We start from the raw sequence: 22825 nt of genomic DNA on the forward strand, positions 1-22825 counted from the left end.
TTCCCCTTGACAGAAAAAAGGGCAAAGTAGGTGGAGTTGATCCAATATATGCAAAGAATATTTCTATCCACATTTTTACACTTGCTTTTCCATTTTGTTTAGCGCATGTTTTTAACTGTGACGCATACTGACTATAACTAAGCCACTCTTTAAGATAATTTTTCCAAAATAACAACGATACAAGGATCCCAGATCTCAATTACATTACACAATAAATAAGTGATGAGTCAAGATTACGAGTGCTATGCTGTCATAAATCAGCTGAGCATATAATGCTACTAATTCATGAGGGCATCTACAAATGCAAATACATAAAAAAGTGACTGTATCTTGTGGGCAGACAAATACTATTTTCTTCCACAACTTAGAGAGGACTGCATAATTCACTAACAAAGAGAGAGATCAAAGACTGATTGGGGCTGGGGGGAGAGTGGGATTAAAGTAAATTGATTATCTTAGCATGGAAAGATGGAACAGCAGAATGTACTTGTGACAATACTGATGTACATTAGCACCAGCTGGGGATATAAAAGTAGAAAACCTGGCAATGATTAGCCTGGATTGACAGAGTTCAGGTACTTCCACAACTCATGTCCAAAATACCTTTGCATTATCTTCAGATGGAAGCTGCCTCTTTGCTGCAGGTGGCCATATAAAGAGTATATTATACCTTAGGGCTTTAGTATATTGTTAAAGAAAAGAACCCCCAGGGTACCTTGGCCACTTTTTATCTTCAAGCTTTTAAGTAGGTAAATGCCACACTGATAACTCTCATGACTGACGTTCTCAGCCTGGTATAGAGAAAATAGTATGGACAGTTACAGTGCGAGCTTTACCTACGCTCTCTCAATAGTGTGCTTCCAACCTGACCTGAAGGATTCTCTCTGGAGTGGTAAGAAGGCAGCTCTTTTAGGAGAGCCCAAACTACCTCGCTGGTGCATGGTTGTGTAGTTTGGATATTCCTTTGACAGAACACTTGGCTACTGCTCCTTCCCCCCTCCCCCTCTTTTTGTAGCAGAGGAACCCATACATATCATTACTAAAAGCCAGGGGGGAGGAAAAGAGTGAAAGTCTATTAGATAAATCAGTTTTGTTACTCCATTTGCCTTTTCATCTCAGGTTTTATTTGATACGGAATTGAAACGAAATAGAATAAAAAAGCTCTTTTGTCTTATTGTTAAAGATAGGAATGCAGAGGAAATGTGTACCGTGCTAGTCATTAAAGAACTAGAACTTCAAAAAGTCCAGTAACCTGAAAGGAAAAGACTGTCAATTAAGGAAAAGTACATATTTAAACTGAGTATTATAGCTTCTTTTTTTTTAGTTCAAGATTACGTTTAATAAGACGTGTATAGAGCACCTAGTACAATGGAGGCCTGACCCCAGACTGGGACCTCTAGGAGCAATCACAATACAAATCAACAATAACACTTCTGACAGTGCTTAGAGCTCTACTTTTAAAAAGACAGGACAAAGGAAATAAAAGTGGCTTGCCGATCTACAATATACACCAACAACAATTCACTAAGTATCGGATCTGCGTTTGAAAAGAAAATACTCAACTTTTTCCTCAAAGAGGACGAGGAAAATCTCTTTGCGTAATAAGGCAAGCTATGGCTTTCCACAAGCAAATCTGACTAAATACCAAATATGCCTCATTTGGGGCAATTTCAGTTACCTCATGTTTTTCAGAGACAGCAAGAGTTCTATACAGAAAATATTACACAGATAAATTTTCCTCCTACCATGCACCAAATCCTAACTAAAAAGTCATCCCCAGTAAACTCTTAAGACCAAAATTCTGCCTTTAGTCATACCTATACAACCCAATGACTTCAGTGGGGCTTCTCAGCTGTAACTGAAGGTAGCATTTAGTTCCTCAACAACTTGTTTCTAATACTATACTACCAAGGTGACTACAGTTTCTACAGTGTGTGTGTGTGTGTGTGTGTGTGTGTGTGTGTGTGTGTGTGTGTGTGTGTGTGTGTGTGTGTATGTACGCGCACAACCATTTTTTTCAGGAATTGTATAGGTTAATAGCATTCCATGGACTTGCACCATAGTCCTACTTACTGATCAGATAGCTGTGTTGCTTAAAATGCCCTTCAAAATACTTCCAAATAGACTCCCCCTTTCAACTAGATCAAGATCTGATATTTGGAAATGACTACAAGTCAAGCAGCACAAAGCTAAGCTTGTCAAACGAGAGACAGGCGGATATATATTTCCAACACAGTATTCTAAGGAGCCTTCTGTCATAAAGATAATAACAGGAGGTTTGTGGCGAGTCTCATGGAAGAGTTAAATGATAGGAGAAAGCTTGTAGCAAACTCAAGGCAAGCAAAATTTGACCTAGCCATTTGAGACATAATTAGCTGCCATTGACCCTCAAACTCCTTTTCTCTATGTCCATAAATGCAATCCTAATTATTCTGCTGAAAAATTGCTGGCCAACCAGTGGTTTTAGAGAATCAGTCTCTTACATGGAGCCAGATCTATTCCCTGCCATCCCTGATTGACAAGAGCATCGTCTCACTAAGGTCTGTCTGCTGTGTATTCAAAATAAAATCTGAAATACCACAAATGACTTCCCTATGAAATTCTTCTGTAACAATCAATATTTATAACCCCATTATACCAGCTTCACTATGCCCCCCATGACTTTTACTTTATTGTTTTATTGACCTGAACTCATTTGGTATTCAGTATCATAGCACAGATTGTAAATTAAATCATTAACTGGGTATTTCCACCAGGTATTTCCCCTTTAATTTCCCAATAGTTCATGGACACTTAAAGCAGCTATGAAATCTTTACTATGCAGTCAGGTAGAGACATAATAAAACAACAACAATCATAATTAACATGTCCTTGTGACTAGGGTAGCATTTTCTGTCACTCCCTAAAAGAATAAAAAACAGCAAAACTCACGATTCACAGCTTTCCTGTTCACGCTGGAAGATGAAGATCTCAGAAGCAGTGTCCCAGGAATGACACCATCAAACAGCATGCAAATGTCTGAAGGGAGTCTAAGCATTTAGGATTCTCTTTTTAGTGTTAGCAAAAGACCACCTTTGCTGAACTGATGTTCTGCACTTTTCAAATTGCCTGGTAAAGGTATCTGGAGCAGCGTGTGCCTGCATTATACGGCACTGCTGCATGAAGGCTTAATCTTGTTACATGATAAATAGTCTCGACCATATGTGCCATGTGGTGCACGTTCAACTTGCTGCTCTGGTCCTTTCCTGGTGTCAGGAGAGAGGCATTCTGAGTCCTGTGAGCAGCATCCTCAGGCCGAGGACAAGGGAGAGAGAAGTACATGTGGGAATTCACCACATATTAAACAAAGGAGGACTCAACAGCAAACAGTGAGGTAATATAAGTGCTGCACTGACAGAACTCTGTCTGGCTCTCAGATTCACACAACAGCCTGCACAACCAGCCACACACCTCCTTCTCCCTGCTTATTCCCCTCACATCTAACAAAATGATTTGTCTGACAAATGCAAAGCTTAAAATGATTAACACTGGTTTCTCCCTGTTACAAGATCCCTGCTAACCACGACAAAGGGCAGAGTGTTAAGAATTGTTACAGAAGGTGATAGCTCTTTGTAATAAGTTGGCTGTCTTTAAAGTTGAATTACTGTGAGAATCCGGCAGAAGTGTTTATGACATTCACATTCATATCCAGTAAATTCTTCAGGGTTAGTGTTATTACCAGAAATGTCAAAGAAATTAATGCTTAGCTCATTACTGTAAAGAGTTACCAAAAACAGAAAGTGATCTAATGCAGTGGTTCTCAACCTTTCCAGACTACGGTACCCCTTTCAGGAGTCTGATTTGTCTTGCGTACCCCACATTTCACCTCACTTAACAACTACTTGCTTACAAAATCAGACATAAAAATACAAAAGTGTCACAGCCACACTATTACTGAAAAATTGCTTACTTTATAATTATATTTTATAATATAAGTCATAAAATAAATGACTTGGAATATAAATATTGTATTTACATATTTCAGTGTATAGTATACAGAACAGTATAAACAACTCACTGTCTGTATGAAATTTTAGTTGGTACTGACTTCGTTAGTGCCTTTTATGTAGCCTGTTGTAAAACTAGGCAAATATCTAGATGAGTTGATGTACCCCCTGGAATACCACTGCGTAACCCCCAGGGGTATGTGTACCCCTGGTTGAGAACCACTGATCTAATCTGTGAGAGAGATATGAATCTGGTGTGGATGATTTCTTCTCTCTTAAGACAATGTTGGGTAACACTTTATGTGTAGACATGGAAGAGTTAGATTTTTATCGGTAAATGTTGATTTCCCCGTACACACAAAAACCGACGAAAAATAATTCCATTTAAAAAGATAGGCAAAGAAAGAAAAAATGCCGCTTGAGAACTTAGAGTTTCATTTAAGGATATTTACTTTGTATATTTTGACATGTGATGTTGACCATTTATATTTTAATGGTTATGAAGCTTTAACTTTTTGAATCTCTGTCATTAAATAATTACCTGACCCGTCCCATAATTTCATGGAACTTGAAAATTTAAAACTGAAAAAATGCTTTAAAATATCTGTAATCCATTGAAATTATATAAAAAATAAAAGTCTAATTCTGCCTCCTCTATTTATACATATCAAATGCTCCTAACCTACTTATTTGGGGTTGGATTGCCTCTCTACATCTGTCCCTGGCACATTTGCAAAGTCAGCTGTAAGATTAGGGCCCATGTTTGTAAACACAGTCTTACCCTAATATTTAGTTAGTTAATTAAAAATACATAATAAAGATCATTAGGTTTTACATATATCCATGGATTTCAAAAGTGAAGCCCAGGGACATGGCGGGATGAGTCTGGGCAATATCCATTGTGCACAGCATATGCCAAGAGTGGGGGAAGGATATTACCCATTTACAGTAAAAGCTTTGTTATCCGGCATGTTGAGGGAATGGGGGGTGCCAGTTAATCAAAAATTCCAGTTAACTAAGAGTTATACTTACCAATGGGTGCGGGGGGGGGGGTGCAGGGCAAGGGCTCCGGGAGGGAGTCTGGGTGCAGAACAGGACTTGAGACAGGGGATTCTGCCACAGGAGCGGTTTCGGGGTGCTGGATCCAGGCTGTGCTCCCCTCAGGCAGCTCCCCGCAATCGGCAACATGTCCCTCAGCTCCTAGGCAGAAGCACGGCCAGACGGCTCTGTGCACTGCCTCTGCCCGCAGGCGCCGCCCCCGCAGCTCCCACGGGCCACGGTTCCCATCCAACGGGAGCTGCAGAGCCAGTACATGGGGTGGAGCGGGGGCAGCACACCGAGCCCCCATGGCCGTTCCTCCACCTAGGAGCAGCAGGGACATGTTGCCGCTTCTGGGGAGCCACGCGGAGCCAAGTAGGGAGCCTGCCAGCCCTGCATCAACTGGACATTTAATGTCCCCGTCAGCAGTGCTGACCAGAGTTTTTTGACCAGACAGTCTGGTCAAAAACCGGACACCTGGCAACCCTATTGAAGATTTGCATTGGGAGTTATCAGAAATGCCAGTTTCTAGAGCTTTCCGGTTGGTAAAATGCCGGATAACACAGCTTTTACTGTATATCCGTTTACTCTAACCCAAAGTTTATTTTGCATAGAAATAAAATAAGAGCCCTCTATATATGATGATTTCTCAATTTCTTGCTGTTCACACATTAACATCCCTTAGGAAAGAAACCTGACAAAGCTTATCATACATCTAAGTGTATACAAACATGCAAGCTTTAAATATATCACCCAACATGTGTTTCTGAACAGTGAAGCCAGCTGGCACAACTCTGCAGGTGCTGTGGTCTCCTGGGAGGTGCATATTTTTAACTCCAAGCTGATGCAAATGGGAGTTGGTGACACTCTGAACCTTGCAGGATCAGATCCTTACATAATATGACTTGGTTGCAATAGTCCACTTTTTCATCTTCTATAGGGACATTTACCAAGTTCCAGTACTATCAGACCCAACTATTCAAAAGTCATGAGACTGGCTAAAAAAAAAAATCATAAATGTTAGATTCCTTTCTTTCGCCTTCAGAGTTTTGAGCTTTTAGGGTTCATGATTTCAAACTTTCCTCTAAAAACCACAGCAACTAGAAATTTATTGCTAAAAAAGAGAGAGAGAGAGAGAGAGAGAGAGAGAGAGAGAGAGAGAGAGATTCTCACGTATCATAACTCCAGGAGCTGGGGCTTTAAGAAATATATCAAATATCATGAAAGTTGCAATAAAATCATCGGTGTTGGCAATACCGATATTGCAAGATAAATTAAACCAAACATTTTTTGAAGTGCAATACTATATGTTCTTATAGACATATTAAAACCAAATTTTAAAATTTGCTTCTAGAATGGTATTACCATGTCATGCTAGAAGCTGTTTTAGCTGGAACCCCTTTTTAATACAAACCTGAACTTGGTTAGAGGCACTTTGTAAGGAGGACCATTGCCATACTTGTACAGTGCTAACTAACATCTAGGACTCAATTTTACACTGCAATAAATAATCAGCAATGACTAATTCAGCTTGTAATAACCGTGTAATTAAATCTAAGTTAAATCATATTAAGATTATTAATTTAAAGTGCAGATATCAGAAAGAAAACTATATAAAAATAGCATCACCCAACATATGAGTATCCTGTGTTTCTGAGTTATATTTGCTTGCTTTATATATCTGTATTTACTGAGGAAAAAGATATGCAGATGAAGTTATGACAGAACAAGCTAGATTCCATTCTGCCTCAAATATCAAAAATAAAATTAAATCCCAACCTTGCACCCAGTTACTCACATACCAGGGCCCTAGCTACTATGTTTGGACTCCAGAATCTTATTATTGGTCACGTTACATAAGCCAGAATGTACTCCCTTTGACTGTCCGATTGAGTTTGTAGGGTTGGACTTTTTCCATTACCTTTTAAACTAAGAAAATTTGACCTGGAAGTCATTGAGGTAGAATAGGCATGGAATCCAACAATATCCTTCTTAAAGATTCACAATGATTATAATCACACTTTAAAGCCAGGCACCCATTTTTAAAGTATCTTTTTATCCTGTGTTTTGCCAGAATCTCATTTATTCCTGCTTAAGACAAAGCAAACCCAGACTTAAAACTTGCAAGTACTAAAAACTGTGCTATGAATTCTTATTTAACTTTGTATTTTACAATTCACTGACTGTAAGGCATAGTTTGTTTCTCCTGAGTCTGCTCCAGTCAGGCCCTGCAAAGAAATGTCAGCCATCCGTTTACTTGTTTCTTGGGGCTGAGAGTGAGAGTTAAGACAGAGCTGTGGGAACAGCTGCACAAATATTGCAAACTGCCAGCATCAAGGTTTCTTTCCACTGTGCAGGTTTTTTGTTTTTAAAACCACTTTACAGTGGATAACCCCAGTGACCATCCATGCATGCAAGACATGATTTTGATCTTGTTCTCTCAGAAGAGAGGTAAAGGCTTAATTTTCTCTCTCTCTCTCTCTCTCTCTCTCTCTCTCACACACACACACACACACACACTACACAGTACACTTTCCAAAACAATACTCTGATCATTAAGCAGTGCTGCAATCAATATCAATCAACATATCAATTAAAAAAATATTCATAAGCTGTAATTTAACTCACAGTTACTCCAGCATTCACATACTTGTCACAGCAATACGAGTATACAGTGTGTTCAAACAGGAAGTTTTAGATGTTTGTTTTATCCTGTTCTGGGCTATTCACCAATAGGTAATTTTTTTATCTCTTGGTCATAGACCAAGTAGTTCAGGTAGATATGACTAGCAACACCTTACAACAATAATTAACAAAATTAAAATAGCCAGTCCTAAATACACACCATAATAGTGCTAACAAGATCCTGGTGGTATCATGGCATGCAAAGCTCTAACGGTTGGAGGATTTTTTTTAATTCACCAATTTTCTGAATTTTTTTTATAAACAAAGTAAATTAACCCTCAGCCAGTGCTAGAATTAGAAATATAGGGCCCCATTCTCAGGTCCAGCTAAACTGAATTCAGTGCAGGACTTGAAGAAGAGGAGGCAAAGGTGACATTTTCCCATCTTTATGTCGTTCCCCATTCTTTAGGTGATCTGGTATTTCAAGCAACTTAGAGTAGCCTCAGGCTGCTTTAAGTAACATCTGGCTGCAATGGCCCTCCAAAGTGGCATTCCAGCAACTGGGATCACTGGAGCAGAGAGGTGCTCCAGTCACAACCTCTTTCCACCACCATGTCCTCTATGCTACAGGCTGTGAAGGTGGATACAGCACAGCCACTTAAATCAGCCTTAGGCTTGCTTTCCACTGCTTCTGTAATGCCAACAGATCCCGGTCAGCGGCAGCCTGGATAAAACCTGAGACCTCTGGAGCTTAATGCATGAGCCTCTACTGCATGAGCTAAAAGACATGTGTCTAGTAGCCAAGGCTGTAACAGGCTCATCAAGCTCTGGCTGATCTAGGCGCCATTAGAGGGGGACATGTGACCACACCAAGCAGGCATGGGTTACACTTCTGCAGGGCCAGGCCTGCTTTCCACCGGTCCAGGTGGATCACACATTTCAATCTTTTTCTAAACACGTATCTATGGTGAATATGCCACTACACACTAATAAAACAATCCATGACCACATACATACAAACACATTATGGTCATTAGTTGGGACTGAGCTTGGAATCTTTAACATTAAAAGCACGTTTGTATCACCTGACCTAAGAGGACCAGCTTTGCTAGCTGTAAGCAAGCAGCGGGCTCTATCCGAGCTGATGTCCCACACATCGGACATAGAAGAAGAGCTTCTCTTTCTCGGTCATATTACGGTTTGCTAAATGCCAGCTGTGCAGTAAGAAGTTCTAGTTCAATTAGAATCCAGCCCTTTGTCTCTGCAGGGTTCATCTCTTAACTGTACTCCTGTACAAGAGCAGCAATATGTTGTATACATTTGTAGATTGCTGGAAAACCCTTTAGCAGTTGGCTGAAAACACACAGAATGTTTATTAGAGTAGACTGATTTACCCTCCCTTAGTCAGGATGTACTGACAATGGACAACTCTCAGGCCCATTCTACTCTGTTTTAGGTTTCCTGTAAGACCTGCGTATGACAGGGGATATGGTAACTGAGAGAGAAGAAGTGGTTGCAGCAGGACAGTTAAGGGAAAACCCAGAATGCTGGGTTCAGGGCCCAAGATTAGGCCACAGTGAATAGGGTGGGCTGGGGCTGCCCTCTTCTCTCCCAGGTGAGGAACCACCCTGACTCCTTGTGGGTCCAGTCAGCCCCTCCCTCTCAGAACCAGGGGAGTGGGGCAAGCTGGGTAACATAACCTACCCTGGAAAGAGAGACTTAAAAGCCACAGCCAGGGAGAGACCTGGATGGAGCCAGGTAGTGGTCAGGGTCTCTCTCCCAATAGGACAGAAAATAAGCTGCCATCTCCTTAGATGTTTTAAAGAAAACAAAATACTGCTATTTTGGCCTTTTTGTCAGCACCACCACATGCAGGGGTGAATTTTATTTGTTTTTATACATTCCTGTGTTTGACTGGTCACACTTCCCTATCAGTACAATGTTCCCTGTTCTGAAGATGCTGGGGGCAGTCCACTGATTCCAAGTTTTGAAAAAGCATTAGGGGAACTAAAGGAAGCAGTTGTGACATCCAAGTTTCCAAATACAACAGCCCATGTTGTATTGATTTATCTTTACCATCCGATGGCTGCTCAGTGGCCTGCGTGCAGGATTTCGTATATTCCACAATTCCACAGCTGTGGCAAGTGCCATAGAATTCACCCCTTGTTGAAGAATTAATGCTCTACAATCTCAGCTTTTTTAGAATATATGTATTTCTAGCCATTATGATTGGGGAGATAATCTTGGAAACGCAGAATGCAAACTGATGCAGTGATCTCTGCCTGAGTCTGCAGAGGGCTTGAAACAATAGCTTTGAGAGAGGTAAACTGCCTGATTTGTTTCAATCAGAGCCCTGTAGATTCTGCAATTCTGTTACTGCATAATTTGGCAATTTTCAAGATGCCCCAGAACAAACACATATTTGCTCCAGAATTCACCATTTTACATTTGTTTTGGTTCCCTGCCTACCGGGACCTACCTACCTTTGACTTTTGCTGCTCAGTTTTCCCAAAAGCAGAAGTCACTTTGATTAGAGTGCATGCACCCTGCACTGTTCCACACAGCTATGCTGCCAGTGGTGAAAGAGCCAGAGCTGGAGTGCAGCAGGCAACCAGGAACTGAGGGGACCCAAAAGAAGATGCTGAGAAACCCAGAGAACAGTGCAGAATCTGAGGCCCAGATAGCCAGGGAGATGAGCTGCTGACGCATCCCCTTACCTGGTTCTGAGCTACAGGAACCAAGTCCTACTGAGTTGGACAGCATAGAAGAAAAAGCAACCCAGCCTTGAAAATTTTCCATCAAAAATATTCAGCCGAAGGTTATGCCAATTAAATTGGTCAGCTATGACCCATAACTGTATGGGGCTAAGGAAGGAGGCATGAAGGGTACTTCATGACAAGAGAATAAATGAACGTTGCCATAGAAATGTGTTGCTGCTGTTGTGGAATTTAGTCCTATTATGCCATGGCGTATATAAGGCCCTGTCAAACTAACAAGATGTTTATTTTGATGAGATTACAAATTTTGTAGATAAAAGCTAACAGTGTTGAAGTAATATACTTAAACTTGTGTAAGGCCTTTGACTTGATACCATACAACATTTTGATTAAGAAGCTAGAATGGTACCATTTAATGACACTGTTGATTTTGTAGGACTCAAAATGTAATTGTAAATGGGGAATCATCACTGAACAGGGTGTTTCTAGTGGGCTCCCGCAGAGGTCGGTTCTTGGCTCTACACTATTTAACATTTTTATCAATGACCCAGAGGGGGGAAAAAATCACTACTGATCAAATTTGCAGCTGACACAAAGATTGAGGGAGTGGTAAATGATGAGGAGAACAGCTCACCAGTACAGAGCAAAATGAGTCACTTACTAACCTGGGGCCAAGCAAGCATTATACGTTTTAGTAAAGCCAAATAAAATCCTACATCTGTGAACCACAAATCCAGGCCAAACTTGGCCTAGGAAGCACTGACACTAAAAAAGATTTGGAAGTCTGGGTGGATCATTAGTTGAACATGAGCTCCCTGTGCCATGTTGTGGCCAAAAGGGTTAATGTGATCCTTGGATGTATAAATGAAAATCTCCAGTCGGAATAAGGAGGTTATGTTGATTACCATTCCGTATTTGGTGCAACTGCTACTGGAATACTGCAAGAAGCTCTTTCAGAGAAGAGCCATGAGAATCATTCCAGGACTGGAAAACAGGTCTTAGACTGAAAGATTTACGAAGCTCAATCTATTCAGCTTACCAAAGAGAAGGTGACTTGATCACAGTCTATAACAGTGGTCACCAACCAGTCGATCATAATCGACTGGTCGATCCTAGAGAATCTCCCAGTCGATCGTGATCTCTGGTGGCACAGTGGAGCTGCCCTGCAGCCCCAGGGGTAGGGGTCTCCCTCCATGTGTTGCTCCCACCTGCAAGCACTGCCCCCGCAGCTCCCATTGGCCGGGAACGGGGAGCTGTGGCTAATGGGAGCTGCAGGAATGGTGCTTGCAGAGAGGGGCAGCATCCAGAGCCACATGCCCCCCGCCCACCCTCCCAGGGGCATGTTGACCCCTTTCAGGAGCAGCATGGGGCCAGAGTAGGCAGGGAGCCTCCCTTAGCCTCACTGCACTGCTGACTGGGAGCCACCCAAGGTAAGTGCCGCCTGGCGGGAGGTCACACCCCAACCCCCAGCCCTGAGCCCCCTCCCGGAGCCAGCAACCCATACCCCCGTCCTGCACCCTGAACCCTGCCCCAGCCCTGTCCTCCCCTCCCAGAGCCAGTACTCTGCACACCCTCCTGCACCCCAACACTCTTCCCCAGCTCGGAGCCCCCTCCTGCACCCAAACTCCCTCCCAGAGCTTACACCCCTTGCCCCCTCCTGCACCCCAACCCCCTGCCCCAGGCTCAGCCTGGAGCCCCCTCCCCACACTGCAATCCCCTTGGCCCCAGCCCAGACCCCGCACTACCTCCCGAACCTCAACCCCCTACCTTAGCATGGTGAAAGTGAGTGAGGGTGGGGGAGAGCGAGCAACGGAAAGGGGGTGGGATGGAGTGAGTGGGCAGGGCTTTGGGGAAGGGACGGGACCTTGGGGAAGGGGCGAGGTAGATCCTGGGTTGCCCTTAAATTCAAAAAGTGATCCTGTGCGTAAAAAGATCCTGGTCTGTAAGTACCCACAAAAGGAACAGAAATTTGATAGCTGAAGGCTCTTCAATCTAGTAGCCAAAGATATAACAAGATTCAATGGCTGGAAGTTGAAGCTAAACAAATTCAGACTAGACAGATGGCACACATTTTTAACAGTAACGGTAATTAACCATTGGAACATCTTACCCAGTGTCATAATGGGTTCTCCTTCACTGAAAATTTTTAAATAACAATTGGATGTTTGTATTATACAGGATGGCAGGTCAGACTAGAAGCTCACAAGGGTCCCTCCTGGCCTTATAATCTATAAATCTCTGTGAAATAGTTCACTGTTTCAGTTCAACGAAGGCAAGTGTCCTTAGCACAAAACTTAGTGGCAATATTAGAAAAGAAGCCAAGAAATTAATGCACTTGGAAACAAAGGCCCTGATCCTACAAGGAGCTCTCTGCAGAAAAGCCCCCAAAACAGAACCTCAATTACTTCCAGAAGGCTCTTTGCAGGTGTGTGGGGGACAGGGGGTGGAGGGAAGGTGGAGGTTTGCCAGCATGGAGTTACTTAGAAGATCGGGGCTTCAGTAGGTCCCTCCATGTCAGAGTTGAGGCTCTTTTGTTTTGTGCTGGGGAAGCTTGAGCTGCCACCATCTGCTATGCCTGCTCTAAAGATAAGAAAAGCTTTGATTTTTCAGGGCTGTCAATTCAACAACTTTGAGGAGCACTAAGAAAACTCCTTTTTTCAACAAAACAAAAAAAGAGAGATTTCAGGATGTGTGACAGGGTGACCTGGCATTGCTGCACCCTACCCCAACACACACACACACACACACACACACACACTTTACTTTCCCTAGACTCTACAATCAAAAGCCATTCGAAAAACAGCACTAGTATTTTGTGTTTCTTTAACCAAGGCATCAAAATACATATGAAGGAGGTATATGTTCATTTTCAGTCTCTGCTGTCTTTCTGCTATGAAGTATGACTGAAGAGATACTTTAGATTCTACAGTCATTGAAACCTTCTGCCCCTCCGAAGACTGACATGATAGCCTTATGGATTTCTTTAAATGCCCATGTGCTTCTCTATGGTAAAGCAGTATCAACCACCTGTTCTGCTTGCAGCATTGAGCATTACCCAAAGACAGAAATATCATACAGTGAATGACAAAAACATACATAGAGAAGTGAAAAGACGAGAGAGCATTACTTTTCCTGATGGAAAACTAATGGATCACACTCAACTGCAACGGGGTTTAGGGAAGTGGTTCTCAACCAGGGGTATGCATACCCCTAGGGGTACACAGAGGTCTTCCAGAGGGTACATCAACTCATCTAGATATTTGCCTAGTTTTACAACAGGCTACATAAAAAGCAAAGTCAGTTCAAACTAAAATTTCATACAGACAATGACTTGTTTATACTGCTCTATATATTGAAATGTAAGTACAATATTTATATTTCAATTGATTTATTATATGGTAAATATGAGAAAATAAGCATGTTTCAGTAATAGTGTGCTGTGATTTTGTATTTTTAAGTCTGATTTTGCAAGACAGTAGTTTTTTAAGTGAGGTGAAACTGGGGTACACAAGACAAATCAGACTCCTACAAGAGGTACAGTAGTCTGGAAAGGTTAAGAGCCACTGGTTTAGAGCACTGAAATGCCAAGCTGGTACTATAGTGAAAATGCTAGACACAGTCTGAACCAGCAATGCTTTCTTATTCATGTCACAGAAAAACATACCAGATCTGGGGATAACATGTACTTCAAAAGGCCAGTAGGTCACAGTAGAAATAAATAAGGATGCTGGTAGTAAACACCAAACAGCCTAAAGTAAAAAGCAGTACAGTAATAGGATGCAAACCACTTTTGTGCCACCTGCTATGACTCATCTACACATCCCATTTTTTCCCTAGTGTATTTAAGATAATGTATTGTATAAAACCATGGTAGATGAAAGTCCTTGAAAGCTGTGTGTGTTTTGTAGCTGTGTTTTGTTGTTGATGCTCCTACAGACATGATCTTATTGAGAGTTCACCCTGTTAGTTTTGCAGCAATTACCTCTAAGAGGTCTTATTTCCTCCTGCATCTAACTCTGTGAGCTTCATCTTCCTAGCAAAGGACAAAAAGCCAATGAAAAGTGAGCTGAGCTACAGGGCCAGTGGCACAGCAGGATTTGAACCTGCAGCCACAGAGCAGTCCAGATTTTAGAAGTAATGCCCTGCAGCATCCTCCTGAAGCCAGAAATCATCTGGTGATGTACTCTCTCTGTGCAAAGGGAGGGAGAGAGGAAAGCTGGTAGCTAGGGCTCTTTCACTACTGTCCTTGGGCTGGCTTCTCTGGGTGGGCACCCACTTAAACCCCAACCTATCCCTGTGTAACTTTATAGGAGGAGATGAGCTGCAAGAAAAGAAAACAACTCTGAAGTGAGACAGCAGCATTCAAGGAAGAAACAAACAGGCAACTAAAGCACACGAACAAGACGCCAGCCACAAAAAAAGGGAACTTGTAAGCCCATTTTAGTTTTTGTCTCTAAACTTGTATCGTGCCATACAATGCCTGTTGCAACAACAAAAACAACTCCACAGCATAGCATCTGAATTTCAGGGGGAGCTAGGGATAAGGACTTCACTCAATCTCTCTCTCTCCATCTACCTCTGCTTTTAATTACGGGCATGCACATATCGCTTTTTGGTAATACTTTGTACTTATCTGTACATACCACAAGTTTACAATCAGCTTGTCTTAGTGAGGGCAGCATGCCTTGTTCTGTTTATGGATCAATCCCCCTCTCTAATTTCTTAATACAAGAGACCCAACATAAATCAATTCCTCCTGAAACCTGGATAAAAGTAATGTCTCTTATTAGGACAAGATACTGTACCTAATACCACAGCAAAAGAAGTTACCCTAATAATGATGTTTTGAATTCACCTATCATATCTAGGTAAATTTAGCCCCATTGAAGTCACTGTGGTTACACGGTGGATTAATCTGGACCCTTTTCCTACGTATGTATGATATATTGGCATTTGTGCCTAAAAAGGATCATGCTGTTTATTTCTAGTCAATATCTAGTGATGTATCTGACAACAACTCACAGTACACAGTAACTATCTTATACTAGAAATCCTATTTAAGATTTGTTTTAAAAAGAGAACCCAAAACTCTGGAAGCATATATCCATATTTCTGAGATACAAGAGAGAAATATTGTATACAAGTTCAAAAGAGGGGACAAAAAAATCCACAATTTCTGCAGCTCTCTTATCTTAAGCACAAAACCACTTGGGTGGCTTTAAAACCCACTAAAGATTTCCTAACTCTTTGGTGATTACAATCAAAGCACTTATTACAAATTCTGCCCTGTTATCTAGGAAAGTTGAACTCCAGACATTTATACCAAAGAGGAACATGCAAAGAGAACTATTACAAATCTGAAGATGAATATTAACATGGGAATTTCAGAACACACAAAGAGCCTTTATTTTTATTTTTTTAATCTGTAGTTAGATGACAGAATATTCTATTTTTATCCCTGGAAGAAATAAAAAAGGAACATTGTGACAAAGTTTGTAATTAAAGAAATAGCAGCACAGAACAGACTCCTCGGAGCTGCCTCCCTCTCCAAGACAAGAACAGCATTGTCACAGACAGCTGCTGCTGTGGCTTCCTGGTCTGCAGTCAGAGTTTGTCCTGTCAAAAGAATGTACCCTTCTCCACAGTTTTGTCACAAACACCACTTTAATTCCACCTACCCTGCTTCCAACTGCAGCGCTGATCCAGATCACCAGCAGCTCCAGAAAACCACTCCACCAGGGTGAACAAGAAAGGAGAAAAAAACCAAAATCAAGCACTCTACTTCCCACAAGTGGGGGAAATATTCAGACCCATAAACGTGGTAGCTTCACAAGGCAGTTTCAGAGAGGAAATACAGTGGTGCTAAACTAAGTTGTCACTGCGATGAAAAAAAATTTCCTCTTCTCTCTCTCTCTTGAATGCTCAGACCATCTGCAGACTCAGTCCCTGAGGACTGCGTTACTTTAACTCAGAAGCACTGCACTACCACCCCATGTACTTGAGAAATCCTAGCAGTCACACAAGGAGTAGTCCAGAAAGTTAGAAAAAGAGTGATTGTGTGCATGGATGTGTAAATATACAGTACAGGAGGCTGGAACAACCTAGCAAGGCCAGCCCTCAGACGCAGCCTTAGGTTTCAGATTTCATTGGCAACTGGCTGCCCTGAAACACACCAGCAGCACTACTACTGAGTCGGAGAGGATCCCTTCCTAGCCACACAGCTCACTTCTCAGATATCTCAGGAACCCTGATTGACACTGCACCATCAGCTGCGCCAAGCTTCTTAACATACTGATCATTAACTGTTTAACTACACTCACTGCTGGCTGCTGAGTGTCCTGGTCCATGAATCTCATCCTGTTAATGAAAGCAACCTGCTCAACTTACCTGAATGCCTCCTGACATCGTGCTTTGCAAAGTATTACTTTTCAATTCCACATCATCTTGTATCATCACCTCTAGCATCAGGCTTGTTTATAAAATCATGTAACCTCTACATTCATTACTGATCTTCACCAAACATTTTCAGCTCTGTTCTATTTATTTTAAGTCATTACAAAAAATCATTTTGCTTTGTTTTAATTGGAGCTATTTTCATGAAGAAGGGAGTTACAGCTCTGAGGATGACACACAGAGGGGATTACCATGTTCTATAGTTAACTCAAGCAGCCAGACACTAATAAATAAATAAATAAATAAATAAATAAATAAATAAAATGTCTCAGACTGCTTGCCTCACAGGAGTGCGCTTCAGCTTCTCTCACTAATATGACCTCAAGAGACCTGTGGGAGCACCTAGCACATTACACATACAGTAAATTGTGGGTTTCCTCAAGAAAAGGAAAAATTCTACTGGGGTATGCACAGGAGATAATCACAAACTGACCCTGGGTCTGACACAGAGTCCATCTGGAGCCCAGAGAAGACTACTTAGGGCAATTTTTTTTCTGTTATTTAGATAACTAAATCCATATTAAGGGACTTAAAATGGCCAGGCCTTGCTTAGCACCTACAGTTCCCATTAAGTTTTTGGCCTTTACCTCTCTGCCTCAATTTCTTCATCTCTTTAAGAAAAGGAATAGGGAAATATTACGGTTTGCCTGCCTGAAAGAGGTGTCCTCAGAATTAACGCTGGTAGAGTGGTTTGAAGGTGAGTGCTGCACTTATTCTAAAGGCCCAATTCTACCTTGAGTTACATGGATGTAACTCATCGTTTTCTATTTGACACATATCTATGTAACTGAAGGCAGAATTGTTAAAAGAGTTATTCACCATCTGAATTACACAATAGTCTGTCTTCTAAATTCGTTGGGACACCAACTGACTCAGTGACTATTTGGGAGTGTGTCTCAGGCAGACTGCAGTGTTCTCTTTTTCCCACATTCACAAAGGGAAGTGACTTGTAATTCTTGCCTTCCATCATACCGCTCAATGCCAACACATCTCACCCCATCATACAGATCTGGTGGGGAAGTATGACTTTAGCTGGAAAATTATAACTGCTAATCAGTTATTGTAGCAGATGAAGCACAAAATTCCAGTCAGAGACTACATCTCTTCTCCCAGATTCCTGTGTGGAGCAATATCGTTTTTGATATTGTATTGTGGTAATAAATAACCTTATACTAGGGATAAAGAACTGTAAGAAACCATTTTAAGAAACAAACAAAACGCCCCATTCAAGTCAGTGGGGAGTTCTGTTTACTGTGTAAGTTAAGAGCATATAGTTAGTTAAGTGCCACTTAACATATAAAGGATCTGGGTGCATTTCTGCTTACTTCAGATGAGGAATCCAGGCAAAAGATAGGAAAACTGATTTAGATTACATATAAACTTGATTCAAATATTTGTATCCAACTATTGCAGATTCAGAGGTGTTCATATAATGACTCTTCCTCCCCCAGACTATTTCTCGCACCTCCATGCTGATTAGTTCCAGTTCTAAGTGAAGAAGGCAGTATTTAAATATTATGAGAACTACAAGAACCTCCCAGGAAATATTGGAACTGGAATAATTTTCACAGGATTTCCAAGCCAATTCTGCAGATCGAGAAGGTTTTGATTTAGTAAATCTTCTGAAAACAATTAAAAATATATATTACATTACTGAGCCAAAACACTGCAGCTTACAATATTGACACAGCAGTTTGGGGCAATTATTGCATATATTGCTGAATATTGTAATAGGGATTTTTATTGCTATTATTTAAATAAAGGAAGATTCAGATATACATCTGAAGGGTGGTTAATTATCCAGACAGAACCAAATCTCAACTCTGCCTCTCACTAATCCTGGGAGAGGGATTGACATTGTATCAGACTGTGGCCAGCCCTTGCCTAGGTACACAAGAGGAGAGGGAATGCACAAAAAGCTATCCCCTTGTGCAGGAGCTCGCCAAAAACAAGGACCCCTTCAATTCCCCTGAGCCCGGGGGCTGTTCCCTGCTAGCAACCCCTGGGAAACAAGCCACTCCACATGAAGCAAGGAGGAAGCAGAGCCATGGAACTACTCTTTACCACCTCCCTTCCACGCACAGATACTATGCCAGCAGGTTTGGCTCGCTGCTAGTGGAAGGGCATGCTGCACCCAGCGTAAAGGTGTTAGCACATTCTCCTGGCTAGCACAGAAGTTCCAGGAGGGACGGTGCCTTGTTGAGATAGTGTCAGCATCACCTTTAGAAGATGTGACTTTGGTGCCTAACAAGCTGGAGGCGGAGACAGAGAGAAACAGAACACGTAAACATTCTAGATGGGGAGGGAAAGGATGAGATTAAACGTGGGCACAGCAGGAGACCTGTGCTTGCCTTAGGCTTGGTTAGCTGCCAAATGCAACCTCACAGGGAGAGCAGCCAGAATGACATACTAAAAGAAACATTTTAAATGGGCTGGGAGGCCCTCCACCATCAAGAAACTTGCCTGCTCCAATGAGGTGCTGGTGCATATGGGAGCTTTAGATTATGGATCACAACAATCAGCATTATACAAAAACTAGAGCGGGGGCTCTTCGGTCACGTCCCCACAACTCTCTGTTTTTCATTTATTTGAATGAGAGCACCACATTAACATACAAGTTCTCTTGTTTAACTGATAGGAAACTACTGTTCTGCCGTTAAAAGTAGTACAACCCCAGACATTTCCAGTTCCTGAGAAAGGCAAGGGACACAACGTACTTCCTAAATACAGAGGCAGAAAACAAGCAAGAGAGTAAAATGGAACTTTTAGTGTCAATAATGAGTAAATATAGCTCCAATAGATACTGTGCCAGCCTCATTTATACATGTGGCACTAGAAGGAAGCAGGTTGCTGCTGCTAGTTCTGAAGGCAGGTGCTCATTTGGAAAAAAATATTTACTGTAAAACATGCATATCCCATCAAATCCAGGTGCTAATACATAACAATCAATGGCAGAGAGAGTTTTTGTGGTTGGGTTTCCTTCTTTATTATATTTTATATAGTGGTGGCTGTTTGCCATTGTTACTTGTTCTAACAATGCTGCCATGCACTGTTAATCAATGTCATCTTGCAACCCTGAATTTCAGAGGATGATAAAGCAATGCCTATTTATAAACCACTTTGTGAGGTGCTTTGGAATCCTTCATTGTGGGAAATGCCTTATAAACGCACATCATAATCATCAAGTCATTCATTAGCCATAAGAAGCAGACATGAATATTAGCATTTCCACAGTCAAAGACCATTGACAAAACTGGAAGTAACACAAGATACAGGCTAAGAAAAACCCACATTGATACTGGCAGGTGCCCAAACCATTTTCCATGTCAAAATGCAACACACCTACCAATCTGGGTACAAGGTCTGGGAGGAATTGAAGGATATGTGTAAGATATTAGAAAGGATCCTGAAGCCTGAGCGTTTTTTTTAAAGTTCACTAGAGATGTTCAAAACTAATTTCATATATGACGGGGTGAAGCATTATACCCATAACACTGCAATCAGTGGAAGAGTACAGCAAGACCAAGAGGAAAAAATAATCCTGGGTAGATAATCCAAAGGGGGTCCCATGTTTGGCAACTTGACACTTACCTCACCTCTTTCAAAAACCACAATGTGGCTTTTGGACCTGCATTTTTAGTTGATTCAGTTCACCTTTAGCCTTCATCCACCCTTAACTGAAATGAGAATTGGTTAAATTTGCTTGCACTGCAGCATGTTAAAATGAAGGTGGTATGGCACATGAGAGAGAGAGAGAGAGGATTCACAGTAAGTGAGAATCCAGCCATGACATACAGCCCAGGCACCCCTATTTATTTCAATGGGACTGTGTGGGATGAGAGTCAGGATAGATTTTGCCCATATTTCAGACTTATAAGATTACTTGAAACTCTGCAGTGTCATTTGTTGCTTTATGTTTAAAGATGGGCGCAAATCAGAACTAAACAGACCTGAACATTGTTGGGGAATGGAGGAGAGCTGGATTTTTAATCCTTTGATCTGGATGCAAACATTGCTGCTGATTTCAATCTGTTTAATGGGCTGAACCAAACTCCCAGATCTGAACACATCCAAGCTGTTGGAGTGTGAAATCTGCATTCAAATTTGATGGTTCGGGCCCACCACCGGGCTTAGTCCTCAGTGCAGCTGAGGGGGAGCAAAACAGCTCCCAAAAGAAATTGGGGCAACTGCAGTATCATAAATCACTCCAGTCACTCTCCCTCCAACCACAGGGATCCCCAGATGCCCTTTCAAAGCAGCTTTATGACCCTTTTGTGCCACTGGAACGGCATAAGAATTGGGCTGTTACTTACACACAAACACACACACCCCCCTTAATATTGCATGGGGCACAAGATAATTTTTATTTTAAATTTACTGCTGAAGGTCAGAGTGGCTGTCACTAAATCTGAAAGGTGTACGCGGAGGAATTTTGACCCACAAACCCAGGGAGCATGGTGTAAGGATTTCATTTTGTAAAAGTACAATTCTCATCTTGCTGGTGTTTTCTCATCTGACAGGAATGGTTTATGCTACTGCTGGACCATTATATACATTTTTAAAAACATTACTTTGTAGTTTATCTAGCTTATTTCTATACCTACTAACTTTCCACATCGGGTCACAACTCTCCATTCAAGGGAGACCTGTTCCAGTGCCCAAGAATGCATATGTTACACTGCAACCCGCCTGCTAGTACTGATGTACAAGGTATTGAATTCACTGTTTGCTTTGGAAAATCTCTTTGTTCACCACAGCCAACATCTCACACTTTCCTCGTGTGTTATGTAGCCATGGAACCCACTAGATGGCATTTCCCATTTTCACTGTCATGGCAATAGATTCATTTTGTACCTAACTCTTTTCTGGCAATCTGTCTGACATACCCAGTGCCTAAGGCATTCTGTAACCTTAAAAAAGGTACAAGGGTGGATGATGCAGAGCTACAACTTGTTGAATAAATAGTCTCTTATAACAATAACTCACTAGCATCCAGCAGCAAGACGAGGATGAAGCACAGATGAAATCCCTTTGAAAATGTTGGGGTGACATCTTGAACAGTGGCTTAATCTTTACTTTCCCATAGGGGACAGATGCTGTGAACACTTACAAAAGTGAATAAAGTTATTCGCATGAGCAGTCCCAAAAATCAGAGGTACAGTCGCTTAGAAACTTTTGGGGAAAAACAGGCCACTAATATAGGTGTCTCAATGTGGATTTAGAAGCTTTGTTTTCTGCATGGTCACAAAGGAAACCTGAGACACAGCACTCTTAGACCTATGCCTTAGTGACAAGACCATCCATCCTCTCCCCAAACACTAGATGCTGTTTTGCTGCCTTATTAAGGAAGGGTGAAGTGGGGGCTAATTTGTGCAATTTACTCCTCCAGAGTTTAAGTAGGTGGGTGGTGCTTAGAATCTCACATTTTGTAAATGATGAAAAATCAGGGTGCCTTGCCAATCTGGGGTAGATGAGACGATTGGGTTGGCTCAGTTGGTACTGGGAAAGTTTCTTGGCTCCTTAAAGGACCTTAGAGCCCAGCTGTCTCTTCTGGGCCAAATTTCTCTCCCTCCCAGAATCCAACCCCATCTTAGCACTCTCAACAATATATTAATATATTTCTTCCCTATTTCTAGTTTCTTTCTGGCTCCTATGTCCTGCAAGTCTTCCTGCCTCCACTCTGGATAACTGGGTTTCAGCACCCACACAATGGGGTGCACCATCTTAAGCCCATGCCTCCCTCTCTCCCCCTGTCCAAGTTTTCTCCTTCAGAAGTGAGCCAGTGTTTTCATCACGGCTGATCTCTAGTTCCCAGTCAGAATACTGTAGGGAGCTGTAGTGGTGTTAATAAACAACATCTAAATTAATTGCATAAAGAGATGGCAACTTAAGGACCGAGCAAAAATACTCAATATTATATTGGTCCCAAATTGTCACTAATAAATTGTGTTTGCGGGTAAAGTAGTTTTAAAAGTCAAACAAAAGAAGCTCTTAAGCACTACTTAT

The 22825-nt window shown here is 41.7% G+C and overlaps 1 protein-coding gene across 1 annotated transcript in view; it reads right to left on the reverse strand.

The window, feature by feature from the left end:
• The window catches only part of ARHGAP24 (Rho GTPase activating protein 24), a 340611-nt gene extending 324495 nt beyond the window's left edge, over positions 1 to 16116 (reverse strand). The window contains exon 1 of the mRNA XM_065404926.1: positions 16045 to 16116. The gene's annotated coding sequence lies outside the window, so the exon portion shown is untranslated. The remainder of the gene's footprint in view (positions 1 to 16044) is intronic.
• Between the last annotated feature and the right edge of the window lie 6709 nt (positions 16117 to 22825).

The sequence above is a fragment of the Emys orbicularis genome, chromosome 5 (genome assembly GCF_028017835.1).
Source record: "Emys orbicularis isolate rEmyOrb1 chromosome 5, rEmyOrb1.hap1, whole genome shotgun sequence".
NCBI lineage: Eukaryota > Metazoa > Chordata > Testudines > Emydidae > Emys > Emys orbicularis.